This window comes from Dermacentor albipictus, chromosome 2, assembly GCF_038994185.2.
Source record: "Dermacentor albipictus isolate Rhodes 1998 colony chromosome 2, USDA_Dalb.pri_finalv2, whole genome shotgun sequence".
NCBI lineage: Eukaryota > Metazoa > Arthropoda > Arachnida > Ixodida > Ixodidae > Dermacentor > Dermacentor albipictus.
This window is the reverse complement of record NC_091822.1, coordinates 55,778,399-55,796,834: the sequence shown is the minus strand read 5'-3', so window position 1 is coordinate 55,796,834 and position 18,436 is coordinate 55,778,399. Positions and strand designations below refer to the sequence as shown.

The following is an 18,436-nucleotide window of genomic DNA, read 5'->3' as shown; positions in this document are numbered from 1 at the left end:
CTTCTCAGGCTTGTGGTCATCATTGATCATCATCAAGATTCAAAATTTGCTTCATGAGCATCTCTTGGAAAGAAAGCTGGTCAAAGTGGGCACTCAAATGTAGCTCAGGGATATCACAGTGCTCTTTCCGATGCTCTTGAAATAGAATAAAACTATTTCCACAAGCAGTATCTATGCAGTGAAAAAAGTGTTTTCCACCAGCGCACACATTTACGTAGGACATTGTATGTGCCATTGATCTGGTCAGATTTGTCAACGCCCAGCATACCTGCGTTGTACTCATGCACCAACAAGGGCTTTTTTGTGGTCCTCTCGCTCCATTTTTTGCCCACTTTTGCACGTCTGTTTGCAGGGACATGTTTATTGGCTGTATGAATGGTGCTCGTAAGAGTGACAGCCTGAAGGTCCTTCCACTGAAGACACAAGATGTTTCCTTCCCTGATCCAATGAATGTCTCCACGTTGAGCTTCCTTTTCCCATTTTGAATCTTTCAGATCGCCAGGGAAGCTTTGACTATTTTTTCTAGTTGTTCCACATGCCAGCGTTTTTCACTAAGGAGGTGTTTGAAAAGGTGCTTCGAAGTACCAAAATTGTTCACATAAATTTTGTATCCCTGTCCTAAATATTTGTCGCAACGTTTACCGACTACATCAAAAGCCAATATATGCGGTCCCAGTGTTTCCTACTTGCCCGTGTAAACGAAGATCTGCAGTGTGTATCCAGTTTCTGACTCAGCTAAAACCCACAATTTGTAACCCCACTTTGTCACCTTGTCACGAATATATTGCCTGGTTCCTGAGCGTACTTTAGATTTCACCATTCTTTCGTCGACTGAAATGGCTTCCCGTGGCTGAAAAAGTCGTGCCGACGCCTCGTTGACCCGTCGAAGTAGTGGGAATACATTCCGCGCTTTGCCACCTGAAGCAGCACTATCGTTCTCAGGGTCCGAGACATGCAAAAAAGCAAGCAGGGACAAGAAACGCTTCCTGTTCATGATCTTCCCTGGGAGCAGACCGCCGTAGATTGTTCCAGTGTTCCAACACAAATGGAGCCGAGGTAGTTGTACGAAAGCCATATAAATCAACAGTGCAATGAAACGCAACATATCAGGGGGCGTGACCTCTAGCCAAGAGCCATCTGGCTGAGCATAGCTGGGCTTCTCAAAAACCTTCATCCACGCATACTTGTTGGTGTGTGCGCAGAAAGTGGCAATCAAGTCAGCGGTAAAAAACATCATGAACATGTCCAGTGCACTGAGAAACCTCCGCTTCTCACTCTGGCGTGTCACATTCAGGTGTACGCCAGGTGCACGTTTCGGTGAGAACTTGACTCGGCACGGTGTGTTTGGCAAAATATCGCCTCCATATGTAGTTGACACCCTAAAAGAAAAATGTAAACAAGTGTCGTCACTTACAAAGCATGCGCACCATATAACAGCATTGACATCCGAAACTATGCGTACCTTGCCACACTAGTTGAATGTCTGGGCTGCATAGATGAATCATCACTGTCGCAGTCGAATTCAGATGATCCAATGTCCTCTATGGATTCCTGACTACTGCTCATATCGAGAATATTGGCATCAGAAGCAGCGGAATCACTTTGAGAAGACTTCTTCTTCAGCGGCGCACGGCGCGTATTCTGCGGCATCTTGCGAAAACTCAGTGCTATCTCCTCCACTGCTTATTTTTCCGCAGGAGCCCTCGCACTGGAACGAAAAAATAAATAAAATGTGCAGTAGTTCTATTACTGGCCAGATGGCGCCAGGTGTCCGTAAGCCAAGAGTTTTATTTTTGGCGGGGCCTTCAAAACCATCGATCCATAGTGATCGATGCTGTATAAGGAAAGAGTTAAAGAAGCGGAAGCAGTATTTAGAACCTGGACAACCTTTTGTGGTTCCACAAACAGTGCTCCGGCTCCAGGCAAACGACTCCACTCCAGCGTAGTTTTAGCCCATCAACAAACTCCAAACCCACACAGAGCCAGAAGATTGCTCCTCAGCAAAAATCATGCAGTTATCTCGGAAGAGAGTGACAATTGTGACCATCATTCAGGCGTTGTGCCGACGATGCAATGTATGCACCGGACAGAGTGCATGCACAGCGCAGACTTTGCAGATCTCACAGTGGCTACAGAGGATGCTGCCAATGTCTTATCAGAAATGGCTGTTGAACTAATACTCTCTCTTGGCCATGCATACAAAAACGCTGAATATAGCTGTTGGTTATCAGGTTGATGCCCACGTCGTAGATACTTTAAGAGACCAATAATTGTCAGCTATTAGACCAGCAAGAGACCAATAGCTGCCAGTTATTGGACCGACACACCTTCTGTTAGTTCAACAAGACAGATAGGTGGCAGCTATCAGACCAATACACTCTATTATTCAAATAAGAGACCAATAGGTGGCACCTGTTTGTTTTTTATAGGACCAGTAGAAGTTGTATTGGACCAATAGGGACCTCCTATTGGTCCAATACAACTTCTATTGGTCTTGTAAAATACTAGCAGGTGCCACCTATAGGTATCTATTGGTTCCAATGGAATTCCTATACAGCCTGTAGAGCTCCAATTTGTTTCTCTAGAACCTATAGAGATTTTCTATTGGTATTTTTGCTAGGAATTCATATTACAACATGTATTACGCGACTTGTGTGTTTGTCAAAGGAAGAATTAGATTTTTTGTCAGGCTGCAGTATCTTTATTATTCTGAAGTCAAGTACCTTTCTGTCATTTTGTTTTGTTCTTTATCTGTGTGGTAATCTTGAGATATTTCTAAGTGTCGCATCGTCACCGATGATGGTGTAGACTGTTTGTCGAACAGAGGAGTGCATGCGCTTGGAGTGGGGTGAAACTTTCTCAGAAGAGGCTAAGAGTTGGGCAGGAACTGATTTTAATATCCACCCAGTCTGTGTATGGAACTCTGTGACGTCGCATTGCATGATCACTAGGTGCGTGCTGTGTCATCCTCTCAAAACCAATACCCTTGACCTAGAAATTCGCGACAACACATCATCCCCCTCTCGTCATAAAGAAGAGACGTGGGACTGTTAATTGACCTTATGCGTATTACACAAGTAGGTACGTGATGACATAATGCAGAACTAATGTTGCAGGTGCACTGCATACATGAACAGGTGCCATAACTTTATACACTACGAAGACACTGAACAGAGTTTTCACATGCAGTAACACATGCGTAAGGTTGCCAGTAACAATAGAGCATTTGATGCAATGTAACAGTTCGATGCACAGCCAATAAGACCCTTGTAGACCTTTGTGCATTATAAAATAGCAACTTTATACGATTGTTATAACAGGTATACCGCAGGAGTGTATTCATTCTTTATTATTATAATATGATGGTTTATATTGTGCAGTTAGTGATGGTTTATATTCTGCAGTTTATATGTGCAGTGATAGTTTATTATTGTGCACTGATCGATATTTCAGACTACGACTTGTGCATTATGTATTGCAATGACCTATTAAGCATATAAGAAGTATGTATAAAGCAATACTGTATTCACGCAACATCACCTTGGCTCCTTCGAACGCTGGATTATATAAGAAAGGCATGTAAAAATATTGCAAGGCATGTTGTAGAAATAATAAACATACATGGAAGAAAGAATATATGCGTATACTAACGAGCATAGTCCCTAAAGGCGCCCTGAACCACTTTTTATCGAAGTGGAGAAAATACTCTGAAGTGAAAATAAGCTATTTTGGAAATACTTTGCTGCAAAGAGTACTTCAATGCATTCAGCAGAAGCTGAGTTAATAACAATCAAACATGGCTTGTGCGGGGCTTCTACTCCTTCAATTCCTTGCACTGCGAATGTTATGGCGCAAAAGGGTGTGCCCACAATGGTCTGCCTTGTAAATGTCACCATGGCGCGCAGTTCAAATTCGGTTTTGGACGTTAACGATGATGCCACTTGCGATTTTGGCACTTACATCGCGCCAAACGCAAGCCATATGAGGTTGTACTCAGTAAGCTGGAATGTGCTTGGCAAGTGAACTCGTCGCAGCACCCTGTAGCGGCCGCGGTATTTATGCTACGTAGGAAACTGCAGCTACACGCATCTGTTGTGTGTATGTGCAGTGTTTGCTTTGTGCATGACAGGGCTTGAGTGTGCTCTCACTAATATGCTTGTCTGGCCATGCCATGTGGTGCGGACCGGATTTGTCCTTCACGAGCTTGACCAACAGATTGTAGCCACATCCAAATTGCGCTTTTTGAAGTGCTGTCAATAAGTTTGACAAAGCATCTAACCAGGAGTGGCCAGGAGTGTGCGTGCACTGGCATGTGTGCATGTGGTCTGGCCTTAGGTTTTGTGTGGTGTGGGGCTAGTTGAGCATTCAAAACTTGTTGAAATCCGCGAGGCTCGACGGCTACGACACCAATAAATAGGGCGGCTAAAGTTTCATTACTCTGTGGGCGGCCGTGGCAAAGTGGGAGCAGACAAAATTCAACGACAACAGACATCTTCCAGTAGTAACTATTATCAAAATTCGAAAGCACATTTACGCTTACTTCAGCCTGTTTATTGAACTTTGTGAAGAAATATACGCAGTAACAGTAGGAAGAAGTGCATTAATCGAAACACTCTTCTTGATTGAAATCAGCTTTTGGTCAAAAGCAGCTGCATATGGGAATCCGCTTTATTACAAAATAAAGCATACAGAAGAAATAAGAAGCAGGCTTCTGTTGAAAAGAGAGCGTTTGAAAGAGAGGTGACTTCGTGCTCCTGGTTTCGGGTTTATGTATTGTAAACTGAAGTTTCCTAGCGGGGCTGATCAAGATACCTTCAAGTTTTACGAGTTTCTCCATGCCAGACTGCTTGGAATGCTGTTTTGTTTCAATTATGATCCCGTCAGCAACAGTGCAATACTTTTTGGATAGCGGTGCCTCATTATCACATGCAGTTAACTGGCTGAGTAGGCCTGTCGGTTGCCTCTTATATTATAGATGGTTTTGATGGCCTTCAGACACCATGAGGCTCATTATGTAAAATAGAAGCGAGGCGTGCAGACAGGACACAAGAGTAGAGATAGAGAAGTGGACAACACGAACGCCGCCTCACTTCTATTTTGCATAATGAATCCTTACCAACTATCTCAGCTTTCTGTCGTTCTAAACCATGAGGCTCCTTCAGGCTTAGCTGAGCTGCAATTGTGCTTGCGTGCTCCTACAGCTCATTAATTATGGTTTACGATAATTGTGTCGTTAATTATGGTTTCATAGCGCAGCCAGGAGATCACTTCGCAGAGATCCTCTGTTGCTAGCTGCAATGCAATATGTTGAGCACTGGAGAGCCCTCACGAGTTCTTCACAAAACCCGAAGAATGCAATGGAAATATTGATACCTAACGGCATCTTAGATTCCTGCAAAAGCCTTTTGTAACTCTTCAAAATCGCCTAGCTGCTGTCAATCACTGAATATACTGTCTGCAAAGCATCTTGAGTGTCTGTTGAAGCCTGGAGTAATTGTCAAAGAACCTTTGCATTTAATTTTCTCTCCTCCCATTGTCCATTGCATTGGGCAAAGCAACAGCAAGGTATTTAGCCTTCATCAGGTCTCTACGGCAACCTCGCATCTCGCAAGAAATACTATGTCTGCATAAACACTTTCGTGCTTTGAGTCAAGCATTGCACTGGAAACGTCTTTAACAGTACTGAGAGCCTCTCCAATTATGTCAGAGCTCTGCCTAGGCTCCTGCAATGCCAGGTTTATAAACAGTGATTGCTGCAGTGCACATACAGAGACATTGTCTGGGTTGCCGATTGTTTTCTGTACACCTGAAAAATAGCCCGACATATTCACCGCCCCTACAAAGCATTGACCATGCAAACAGTGAAGGTCAAGGCCTAGGCACAAGACCTTGATGGCGTACTATTATGTCTCAGATCTGCTGTCACTTTCCTTATACAGGGTGAAATACTCAAATTTCAAGCATCTTTGCTGTGCACTCGCTGCACAAAAAAAGGTTTTGCAGATTACATTTGTTTCATGCTCAAGCTTCTCTTCATAGTACTTCTTGAATGTTTTTCCAATCTGTGGGGCTTGTGTCAGATATACATGTTCTGAGGGCATGTGTGAACTTGTGGCCTCTCCTCTAGATCCTCAAGCTGCTGTGCGAGCTTCATTCGGAAAGCCAACTGGTCGTAGTGTGAAGGTCTTAGCAGTTCAGGTGCCTCAGCATATTGTTTGCAGTGCGCTTGAAAAATGATGATGCTGTTCACACAGACAATGTTAATAGGCTGGGAAAAGTTTTCCACCATTAGGCACATAGCTTGAGCACATTATACACTGCAATCATTTTGTCCGACTTGTCAGCTTCAAGCATGCCAGCATTGTAGTCACTGTTGAGCTTTGGCTTTTCACCCGAAATTTCCTGCGACTTCCTATTATTGTTCACGCTTCGCTTTGAGAGCACGTGGTTATTGGCTGTTTGAATGGTGCTCATCATGTTCACCATTTACTGATCCTTACATTGTAGGTACAAGACTGCGCTTTCTTGCAACCGAGCATTTTCTCTTTTAGCCTTCTTCTCCCAGTCTTTTAGTTCTTTCGGAAAACCAGGGCTACGTTTTCTTGTTCTGCCACAAGCCGTGTCCCTCTTTAGCATGTGCTAAGACAGAGATGTTGACCTGTCAAAATTGTATATAAAAATGTGGTACCCCTGGCTGAGGTACTGCTCAAACAGCTTTGTCACTGCATCAAACACTAAGCCATTGGCACTTGGTCTCTCACACTTGTCCGTGTATGCAAAAAATTGTATTGTGTAGCTTGTCTGGTGGTTGGCAAACAGCTTCACAACTTTGTCCTTAATATCTGCCGGATTTCCGATCATGCTTTCGACTTCACCATCTTTTCACTAACCGAAAGGCTTCCTTGTTGCGGAAAAATTTTCCCGACTGCTCATTCATCTCCCGAAGCAGCCAAGGACATTTGTTCAACTTTTGTTCGCTTTCTTCATCAGGGTCTGAAGCATGCAAGACCAAAAAGAATAATGTTTTCTCAACATTATTCTGGGATGAATGAGACCTGGAAACAGGGCGCCTCTGCTTCAGTAAAGATGCATCCATGGTAGCTTCATAATGCCCATTTAGATCACTTGGCCAATTAATTCATCTCTGGGGGCGTGACCTCTCTCCACAATTCATCAATCTCAGCTTAACCCAATGCCTGCTTACAGAAATGGCCGGAGAAAAAAGACATCTCGTTTAAGGGCTCACTGGACACAAACGAACATGTCCACAAAATGTTATTGAAAAAAGTTGTCCATATCAAAAATATAATTAGTATCATATTTTATACAGTAGGCTTTCATTTAAGGATTTTGAAGGCACACGAAAGTCGTTCTTTATGATGTGACATTTGAAAAGATAAACAATTTCTTGTTTAGGCAAAGTATAATGCCACATTTTAAACAAATGGAGCTAAACTTATTCTCCCTTGCCACACAGTTATTGCAGTGCAGCTTCTGGTTTGTTACAAGTGGGAAGTGCCCAACACCATCTTTCCTGATTTCAACATTCAACTCTTTTGGCATACCTTTCCTTTTTTTTTGAGCAGGTGATGGCAAGCTGGATGGCTGTCCCTTTTTTGTTTTCCCAGACATCAGGGACATCAGGACAGCGCTGCAATAATTGCAATAAACTACAAGAAAAAAAAAAGATCAGCATGAAACATTGGATATCAGTTCCAACACTTCGATATTCATTTATTCTACTCAACTGGCATAGTCTATGAGAACTACGAGAACTATGGAGAAAGAGAAGGCACGCATTCCAGTAACACCTGCTGCGTCAAGCGTGATACAGGCTCAAGCATGATACAGGCTAAATCATCACACTACTGTACAGTGTGAAGGTCGGGTCAGCTGTAAAGTTCAGGATGGCAACCATAAATTTTTTTTTCTGAAAAAAGAAAGATAGTTCATATTGTTAGTGCAAACAGCAATAAAAGAATTTATTGATGCAATGATGCAATCACTTTTGAGTCCATCAAGGAAACTCCGGAGTTGTCGGCATCCAAGAAGTGTGATGAAAGTTGTTGCCTGGCTAAAGTGTGACAGTTGTTGCAAGAACACCTTTGGCTTTAGCTGCGGGACAGTCACAATCACTCTCACATTATGTTCTGTGGTTGGAAAATGCTGCACGCAGATCCAGCCAAGTCGCGAACAGAAGCCCTTGACCAGCAACAAAAATTCTGGTCATGTAGTACAGCTCATGCAGCCTGCGATATTGTTATGGCACCACACCGGGCACTTTGGCATGCCGGAACAGCGGTCTAAAGAGAGACGCAAATGGGGACCGAGGCTGAGAGCAAGTTTATTGAAGCGCAGCGCCTTAAATAGGCGCAGCGTTGCTATCACAGCACTCCTTGAGGGCGAGTAAGTTTCGGCCTTGAAACCGAAGCCTCGATATCACACCATCTCCCTCGTTTTGAAAGTGATTCTGCAAAGAAGCAACGTCATGCATTATACAATAGTAATTGTCTGAAGGCGTATTGAACAGAAGGCAGGGGAAGCATCATTTTACGTCTTTTAAGGGGGGATGCTAGGCTCAAGAGTCGACTTTTGAACTACTGCATCAATTTTTATCAAATTTTAAGCGACTGTTTATAATCTGCTCATTAGAATATATTCAAAGTTTCAATGTGCTAGCTCAAACAGACAAAAAGTTATAGCTCTCATATTCAGCAATCATGTGTCTCAGCTTAGGAAAACTATCATTTCAAAAATAATGGAGATATATCAACTGTTTGTAATTAGATATCTTCTAGATGGTTCATAGTGCAAGATAAGACCGCTCGCATGCTTTTTATGCAATTTCTGTAAAAATGTCATCAATCTAAAAACAAAGTTCAATTTTTTTGTTGTCATACATGTCAGACATCTCAAAATATTTTCTGTTAGAAACTATTTAGCACCCTAAAAAGTATCTTATCTTGTTCCTGAGAAAATTTCAGTCTAGAAACCACCTTGAAAGCATCTTTTGGCAATGTAGTTTAGAAATGATTGTTTTCCTAACGGTTTTGTTTCCCCCAAAAGTGCAAACTCAGAAAAATGAGTTCAAAGATTTGAGAACATGCTATTTTATTTTGTGGTAAAAAAAAATTAATCAAAGTGCCCTGCTCCATAGGTCGGGCCCTCATCTTCAACGCGACGCTGTTCTGTGGCAATTGCTTCAAGCCTTCTTTTCTTTTTCTCAACTTTAGAGCTGTCCATCGCCCTTGCCTTCGCTCGGGCAATGCTTTGATGGGTTGCTTGTTGGACGTGCTTCATCGTCTGGACTCCATGTTCTAGTTCCAGCTTGTCAAATACTCTCTTGATGTCACGTGCACCCTCATTAAATTCTAGTACAGCCAAGGCTGCTGCAGTCTCCACGGTTCTCAGGGATGCGAATTGGGTCTTCGGGCACTTCTTCCACACTAGCGCATTGAAAGACTCGTTTGCATTCTGTGTCTGCATTCTTGAGCATCGTGCAAGGAGCTCTGGCTTACTAAGCCGGTTGTAGAGAGGCACAAGCTCTTTGGCAACGTCTCTGCTGAAAGCTGGACGATGGGGTCTTGGCACTGATGGCTTACCAGCTACAACTAGGGCTTTGTGCCGATTGTAGTGGCAGCATGAGTCCTCACCATGTGGACAAGTGTCATGTCGTGGGACTTCGTCCGTCGAGTAGGAATGAAAAAGTGTCGCAGATACTCCTCGTTGCATTTTTGTCACATCTGGAGCATTTTCTTTCAGGGCAGATGCATAGTAAGCAGTGAGTTTTTTTACCACGCTTTGCGTCAGCTTCCCCTTGCCTCCTAGACCTTTCATCGTTTTCTTTAGTTTTTCAATTCCAGCATAAACACGTTTTGCGACATGATTTATGCAGTCTTCCTTCACAATCTCTTTATCATACAGCTGCAGGCTGGAGACATGCAGGAATGATTTGCTGTCGCCATCACAGAGCACTGTGGTGTATTGCATGTTGTGAAGCTCCTTAGAGCGACTGAATATTATGCCTGCAGCTTCAACTTCCATGGCATTCGATGATCCACTGAAGTTCTTCTGGCAGACCTCACTGTGTGCTTTTTTCCAATCTTGATGTCCATCCTCACCTTCTTTGGGACCATAGTTGCAGCCATGGCAATAGTTGCATTGCACAGCAAAATCCAGCACCAACCCAGTTTCCAGCTCGATAGCAATGCCGAGCCCAAAGTGTGAGGTGTGGCCGCGTTTATGCCAAGTTCCGTCATAACTTACACCCACGTCCAAAAGTTGAGTGGAGCAAGCAACGGAGTTGATTGCCCTCACAGCGGCTCCGGCTTCGCGCATGACATCAGACGCAGCTTCCATAGCGGCTCTGTGCACCTTCTCCGCTACTGTCTGGTATGTTTTGTGGTGCATGGGCATTGGCGCGTCCATACCCGCAAAAAAGTTTGCCATGGTTTTGTAGTTCATGCCGCAGTTACGGCTTGCAACCACGAGGCGCAATGAAAGCTCAGGCTGCCGACTGGACTTCACAGGTGGGGCATGCGCGGCCTTCTTGACTTCACCACACCATCTACACATCACGACAAACTCCAGATTCACACCCGCACCGATTTCTTCCAAGTCCAACGACTGTCCGTGACAATGCGGGCACAGAAGCGATGTTACCACCGCCTTGATGGCTGTAACTTTTACAAAACGGTAGCCGCTGGGCTCTGGCGTTTCCTCGCTTTCGTCGGCAGGACCCTGGCAAAGTAGCGCAGCCTTCCTTTCAAATGTCGTCAATTGGCACTCACCACCATCAGCAGAACCAGTAGACATTTCCATAGGTGACGAACCACCATCGGAGCTTGTAGGGTTCGCATCAGCCGCCGGCAGCAGGCTTGGGCTTGGCGAACACACAGGCAGACGCTCATTTGCTGGCGGTCGCCCAGTGCTGTTTAGGCCTCTCGCTTTCGTCGTGCGTTTTCGCTTCCCGAAGCTTTTCCGTGTCGAAGCCTTCGTTGCGGGCATCTTCGGGTCACACCACCGGCCACCCGATGATCGCAATAAGCTCACAGAAGGAAGATATAGCAACACATAGCAAGCGTCGAGCGCAACCAACGCAGGAACGACTCCAAATGGCGCGAAAACAGCGTTGGGTGGTCACGTGGTACATTTCCGCCAATCCGAGCTCCTGTTTCGGTTTCTGCGGCCAGTAATATGCCTTTCTTTTTTAGTTCTTCGATAGTTGCCTTGCATAGTCTCGATGGAAAGTATTCCGTCACTAAACAGCGCGAAAAACAAACTTTCTATCACAGGCATTCACTTCACGTTCGGTTTTTTGCCCGCACCGCGGCCGCGTCTTGAAAGGAGCGTTCAGACGCCTTTGACGGCAAATGCGCCCCACCGCGTCGTGAAAAAAATTAATTTTCTTCTTTTCTACTTCTCCGATAACAACCAAACCTGGTGAGAATATTCTTCATTAAACCAGCAATCCAAAACAACTCAAGCTTTAAAACACATTTTTTTTCCGAAAATCGGTATTTTAGCCCCGCATCCCCCCTTAATGGTATGCATTACATCGCATCCTTTCCAACTCTCTCCTCCCCGATCAAGAAGTAGCGAAATACAGCACTCCTTTTTTTTAGAAATAAAAGCACGTAACAAAAAAATGAACATGGAACACAATGGTCTGCACAGCAGCCAACAAAACACCTGAACACCTGTCCAGGTATGTCACAGAAATGCAAGTAAGAAACTGCGCACGCATGAAATAAAACCTCGTAGGTGACACGGTTTCTGCCGCCACCTTTCTGACCACTGAGAAAATTGCAGTACATGAGGCTGCGTTCCTCTATAGGTGCCAGTAATGGCTCCGAAGTTGCTTCTCAACTTTGCTACTCAGCTAAGCACCCACCAGGCGAAACTGGGGACGGAGATGAAGACTTGATATTTGAGCTTCCTAGCTCACTGAAGCACTTGTCAGATGACTCTGAAGGTGAACAAGATCCAAAAGAATCCGAACATTCCCTGAGGCGCTCCTCAGGCACAGCTGAGAGCGAAGACTTATGAGGAACTGCATGTGAGCACGAAAGCGTGAAGACATGAGTGTTAGGCTTTTCAGACAAAGCATGGGTACTAGGCGCATCAGTCACTTGTTTTGAAGGTCCCTGCATTGAACCACTGGGTCCAGTTACAATAAAAACCCGCATATAATACGAACCCGAATATAATATGAGGTGAAATTTCTGGACCGAGAAATGGAAAAGAAAAGTTTTACCCACGTATAATACGAGTTAGAGAAACTCGGGGAAAACATTTATTTAATTCGGACTCAGCACTTCATTCACTGTCGTCCTGCGCTGCGCTTTCATCGGACAATTCCTTGTCTGACATCTCCCAGAGGTACTTGTCCTCGGTGCCATCAAGCGCGTTCGAGATCCCGCACTTCTTGAAAGCGCGACGCACAAGGTCTTCTGGGATGCTTGACCATGTGTCCACGATCCACTTGCACAGTGTGGCTGGCGATGCCCGCTTCAGCCGCGCAGTCGGCGTCACTGCAGGTTTACCTGACCGCATCCACTCTGCTTAGCACCGCTTCACCGCGTCCTTGAAAGGCTTGTTGACGCAAACATCTAGAGGCTGCAGCTGAGACGTCATGCCACCCGGGATAACGACGAGTTCAGTATTACAATCACGCAACAGCATCTTCACCGAGTCGGCCAAATGGCCACGAAACGCGTCCAGCACGAGGATGGACGGGAACGACAACAGTGCACCGGGCTGTCTACACCAAACGGACTTTATCCAGTCGAGCACAAGACTCTCATTCATCCACCCTTTCTCGTGGCATTTTACGATGACATTTTTCGGCAGCTCACCTTTCGGCATTGTCTTGTGCTTGAAGACGACGTAGGGCGGGAGCTTGCGGCCATCTGCCGTGCATGACAACATGACGGTAACTTGCGTCTTCTCGTTCCCAGTGAACCGGACACAAACTTGTTTCGAGCCCTTTTCGTGCACGGTGAGGGGCGATGGCATGTCCAGATAAACTGGTGTTTGGTGAGCATTGCCGATTTGCCCTAGCTGAAAGTTCTTCAACTTGCGCAACGAAATAACGTGGCGCTGGAAAGCCACCAGTAACTCTTAAAACGATTCCGGCAGCTTTTGCGAAATTAAAGTTCTCCGGCGCAATGAAAATCCTGCACAGCACACATACCGATAAATCCAATGCTTGCTTGCTTTGAAGGTGGAGCTCGTTAGGCCTTTTTCTCTCGCAAGCTCCCTAGCTTTTGCCTGCATGAGCTCCACGCTCGCAGCAAGATGGGCCGCTCGCTGTTGTCGGACAAATTCCGTCAGTTTGAGTTCAATTTCCGGGAATGTCCCATTCTTCGGGCCGCGAAAGCTTCGTCGCGTTCCACTGCACTCGAAAAGTGCTTCTTTTTGCCGTCGCCATCCGCGGATGCTTCCCTCGGTGACGCCAAACTGCCTCCCGGCCGCACTGTTGCCGATTTCCTCTGCCGCTAAAATCACATTTCGCTTGAAAGCTGCCGAGTACTGCTTCCGTGCCCCCGACATCGTGCTCCTTCACTAAAAACGATGCACTTCGCGAAGCGCGGTTAACACGTGAACTGCCAAGGTCCGCACTCAACAAAGAAAGAAACGATGCCGTAGCCACAGAGCAATAACAAAACCAAAACTTCGAGCGGAACTTTGAAATTTTTGTCCGGATCCGCATATAGTACGAGGCGGAAATTTGGGACGCTAATAACAGGAAAAAAACCTCGTACTATACGCGGGTTTTTACGGTACATGCCTATCGAGTGAAAGAACATGTTAGCTCGGCACCACAGCCGGATGTAAAACTGGTGCCTGAACAGAATCCTCAGATACTATCAAGCGCTCAGCAGTTGGTGCTGCTGATGGAGCAATTTGACTGGGCCCGTCAGTCAGCATAAGTAATCGTGCCCAACTCTTGTGCCTTACGGCCGAGCATGAAATACTCATTCGAGGTACTTTACGAGCTGTATCAGAACGCACTCGCGAATGAGAACTGCATTGAAGGCGGAATTCACTGACGGCATATCTGAAGTAACTATTGCATCTAACTGTTTTAGAAAAGAATTTGCAAGTGGGGTATACGCCTTAGCATGTGCGTGACTATAGAAAAACCTGGTAGAAATGTGCTCAACATGCAAATTGACTCGTGATGCATAGTCCACAGCGGTTTTGCGTGGAGCTTGCTGTCGCGACGCTTTAACTAGGGTAAACTGTTCCAGCACTCTAACTGGTTCACTCTCGCTGGGGAAGTCAAACAGACATTGGCCTGTGGTGCACCGTCAAAGTTTGCTGCACTGTATAAGTTCAGTGAAGTCAGATGACATTCCGTCCAGCGGGAACCGATGTCGAAGTCCAGTCGGGAAAGTGAGGTTTGGACACACGACAAAGTCGCTCCATCGATCACTACCTTCAATACCTTAAAGGGAAGCTGACGAGTCTGTCGAATTCAATAAGACACTCGTATACGGATGCGGGAACCTTATAAACCACGCACGTAAAATTTTGGGCGGGGTTTTTCACTTAGAAATGACGGTTAAAATTGCACTGACGCTGACGATGCGAGCAGAGACCGGAAGCCGTGGCGTAGTGATGTCAGCACTGGTGTTCCGCTCCTTGTCTCCGCGACTGTGCCTGACCACGCTTGTTTCTGCTTGCCGTCATAATCTGCCTCGCTCGACCCTGCATTCCTTTGTTTGTGTGTATGTAGAGTGGTAGTTGATGTGCGCAGCATCAATTGAAGTGGTGGGCCGATCATGCCAGCGTTCTGTGCAGCCTACGATTGTACATACACCAGCGGCCGCGACGATGTTCCATTACTCCCTGCAAGACAAGAACCTTGCAGCTAAGTGGGAGGCTGCTGTGAATTGAAAGAAATTCAAGCGCTCAAGAACAACAGTGCTGTTCTCTAACCGCTCCCGTGACAACAATTACTACCAGAGTTTATCAATAATGCGTGAATGAGTGAGAGTACGACTTTCGGCTAGCAGGCTTTCTAAACGCAGCGCGAAATGGTCGGGGGCAACGAACGCACAAAGGCAAGACGGGTGCGGGCGGATGGATGGTAACTGGTCTTGGAAGACCTTATGAATACACAAAGTCGTCCAAACCTGGATTTTTATTTATTGCTAGCTCCTTCGTGTTAGCACGCTGAACGGAAGGTACATGTTCATCTCCCACCCTTGACGCAGGTTTTGTTGCAAACCGCCGTTAATTTTCTATTCGCATAAGTGTTTCGAAACAGCCAACATGCAGCTACCATAATGATGTGCAAGTGTAAAGTTTTCATGTGTTTGAAAGCCGGTGCACGCCAGGACGCTGCGCTCCCCCTTGCGCACAGAGAGAAACCGGCTGTCTCGCGTAGCCGACGGAATTCGCTGCGCCTTTACGGCTCTGGTTACGAGTAGCGTGCAGATGGCGCACTGATGAAGGCCACTACACATGCTACAAGATCCGGAAAACTTTTTCCCCATGTAAACCGTCTGTGTAGATTGCCAATAGATTTAAGGTAGCGCACAAATGCCGACGATCGCATCCCTCCTTTTGTTCCACGAGGAGGCATGCAGGAACGTAACAGTACAGTTGTCTGCCCGGAAATGAACTCACTGGATCGCTGAATACAGCTTTGCAAAAAACATACTCGCCAAAGAACATTTCTAACACGAGAAGATGCTAACACTTCGCTTTCGTTTCGAAAGTACTGCTTGCTACCAGCATCTTTTGCTTCTTGGAAAGACCGGCTACGTATACATGTAGGGAGCAACGCCGAACTCCTCAGATAAACGCAAGCTCCCGAAATTTACCGTATTACCGTCTCGCCAAACCACAGCGGCCGGTCCGGACGAACACCAGTGTTGACGTCACGAGGCAGCCGACCAATCACAGGCAGAAAAGAGGCGCGTGAGCTGTCCGAGTCTGCTGCTGCACTTTTCGTCGAAATAAAATCTGTTTGCGCTTTCTTTCGCTCAATTTCGATGCGATATTCGAATTCGGAGGATTGAAAACCATTACGTACGGCTATTCACTCATTTGTTCTGGAGAACTTTTCAGCTTCCCTTTAATAGCGTCAAGTCCAAGTGATAAACCGAGTTCAGTCAAGTTAAAGTTCGCCGAAGCTGACTTCTTGAAATTTGACAGTGGCGTTGAAAAATCCCAAGTTCTTCACCACTTGCGCCAAGTAGTGCTGAATGACTTAATGCGATTGAAGTAGGCGGATATTTGAGAAGTGACTTTTGTAGTTTTGAAGATTCATCGTAGACACAACTGCTCCGGTGTCAACCATCAACTGTAGAGTCAAGTTGCTCACCTGTATGGGAATGTGCATAAACGATAAGGCACCGACAGTGTCTTTAATGTGTAGAATGGTTGCTGTCTTTTGTGGGGGTTCCACTCTGCGTGTGGCTAGGGCTGAAGGCGAGCTCCGGATCTAGCCCCACGCAGTCACTTCGTGGTACTCCCAGCCCGTAGCGCGGGAATCGCGGCTACGCCGGGTTCGAACGAATAAGGCAACCAGCGGTGTCAACGGTAATAACGTTTATTGCTTTTAGCAATAGCGAACACTCGCAGAGGGACGTCCTCTCAGTAATTAGAAGTAAATAGGCTTGCCTCGTTGTCTGGGTGGGTCAGACAAACGAGATCACTCACGGGATGCGGCAGCTGCTGTCGTGCAGGCGGTCCAAGGTGTCGGCGTCGGCGCCAGTAAATAGGCTTGTCTCGTTGTCTGGGTGGGTCAGACAAACGAGATCACTCACGGGATGCGGCAGGTGCTGTCGTGCAGGCGGTCCAAGGTGTCGGCGTCTCGAGAGAGCGAGTCTATGGTGGTGCGCTTTTATGCCTTTTTACCTTTTTGCGAGGGGAAGTCCTCCTCGCCCGCCGGATACGTTTCCCTTTCCCGTGAGCCGCGTAGGGGGAGAGGGGTACGCGCGTCATCAGAGTGACAGAGAAAGGGAGGGCGCGTAGTGCCTCTCTCCTTTGTCTACGCCAGCCCGACCCGTCGCCATGTGCAAACGGGACGCCGCGGTTACGCGGGAGGAAACGGTGGCAGGTGCTCCCCACATCCTCCTCCCTTTAAGAAGGCCCTCGGACGCAAAGAGTCGGAAGCCGCTTTATTCGCCAGGAATGGCCCAGAAGCTGGTCTCCATCTCCTGGAGTTCCTCCGCCGCCTCCCTGTTGTCGCTGTCGGCCACCGCCGCAGCATCTTCGCTCGCTGTGCCAGCCGTCGTCTTCGCGGCTGGCTGCTCCGCTGCTGGTGGTTCCGCTGCCGGCTGCTCCGCTGCTGGGATTTGCCGTCCCAGCAGTGGTGCCTGGGTGTCCGGTCGCCACGTGGAGCAGCCATTCCGCGAACTCGTTCTCGCGGGCCGCTCGGGCCAGCATGGCCTGGACCGCTCCGTTTGGTGGTCGTGGCTGCGGCGGTGGCGTACTGGTTGCTCTCGTCCGGAGCCGGTGCAGGGCCCCTCGGTTGTGGCTCTTGTGGATGCGGACCGCGCCACAGCCGCACAGAAATGTGGGGGTTCCACTCTGCGTGTGGCTAGGGCTGAAGGCGAGCTCCGGATCTAGCCCCACGCAGTCGCTTCGTGGTACTCCCAACCCGTAGCGCGGGAATCGCGGCTACGCCGGGTTCGAACGGATAAGGCAACCAGCGGTGTCAAAGGTAATAACGTTTATTGCTTTTAGCAATAGCGAACACTCGCAGAGGGACGTCCTCTCAGCAGTAGTAGTAAATAGGCTTGTCTCGTTGTCTGGGTGGGTCAGACAAACGAGATCACTCACGGGATGCGGCAGGTGCTGTCGTGCAGGCGGTCCAAGGTGTCGGCGTCTCGAGAGAGCGAGTCTCTCCTGGTGGCGCGCTTTTATGACATTTTACCTTTTTGCGAGGGGAAGTCCTCGCTCGCCGGATACGTTTCCCTTTCCCGTGAGCCGCGTAGAGGAAGAGGGGTACGCGCGTCATCAGAGTGACGGAGAAAGGGAGGGCGCGTAGTGCCTCTCTCCCTTGTCTACGCCGGCCCGACCCGTCGCCACGTGTGAACGGGACGCCGCGGGTACGCGGGAGGAAACGGTGGCGGGTGCTCCCCACATCCTCCTCCCTTTAAGAAGGCCCTCGGGCGCAAAGAGTCGGACGCCGCTTTATTCGTCAGGAATGGCCCAGAAGCTGGTCTCCATCTCCTGGAGCTCCTCCGCCGCCTCCCTGTTGTCGCTGTCGGCCACCGCCGCAGCATCTTCGCTCGCTGTGCCAGCCGTCGTCTTCGCGGCTGGCTGCTCCGCTGCTGGTGGTTCCGCTGCCGGCTGCTCCGCTGCTGGGATTTGCCGTCCCAGCAGCGGTGCCTGGGTGTCCGGTCGCCACGTGGAGCAGCCATTCCGCGAACTCGTTCTCGCGGGCCGCTCGGGCCAGCATGGCCTGGACCGC

General features: G+C 47.5%; 1 long non-coding RNA gene across 1 annotated transcript in view; it reads left to right on the top strand.

Moving 5' to 3' along the window:
* LOC135901823 (uncharacterized) overlaps nt 1-18,436 on the top strand; it is a 102,217-nt gene that overhangs the window by 30,601 nt on the left and 53,180 nt on the right. The window lies entirely within an intron of this gene.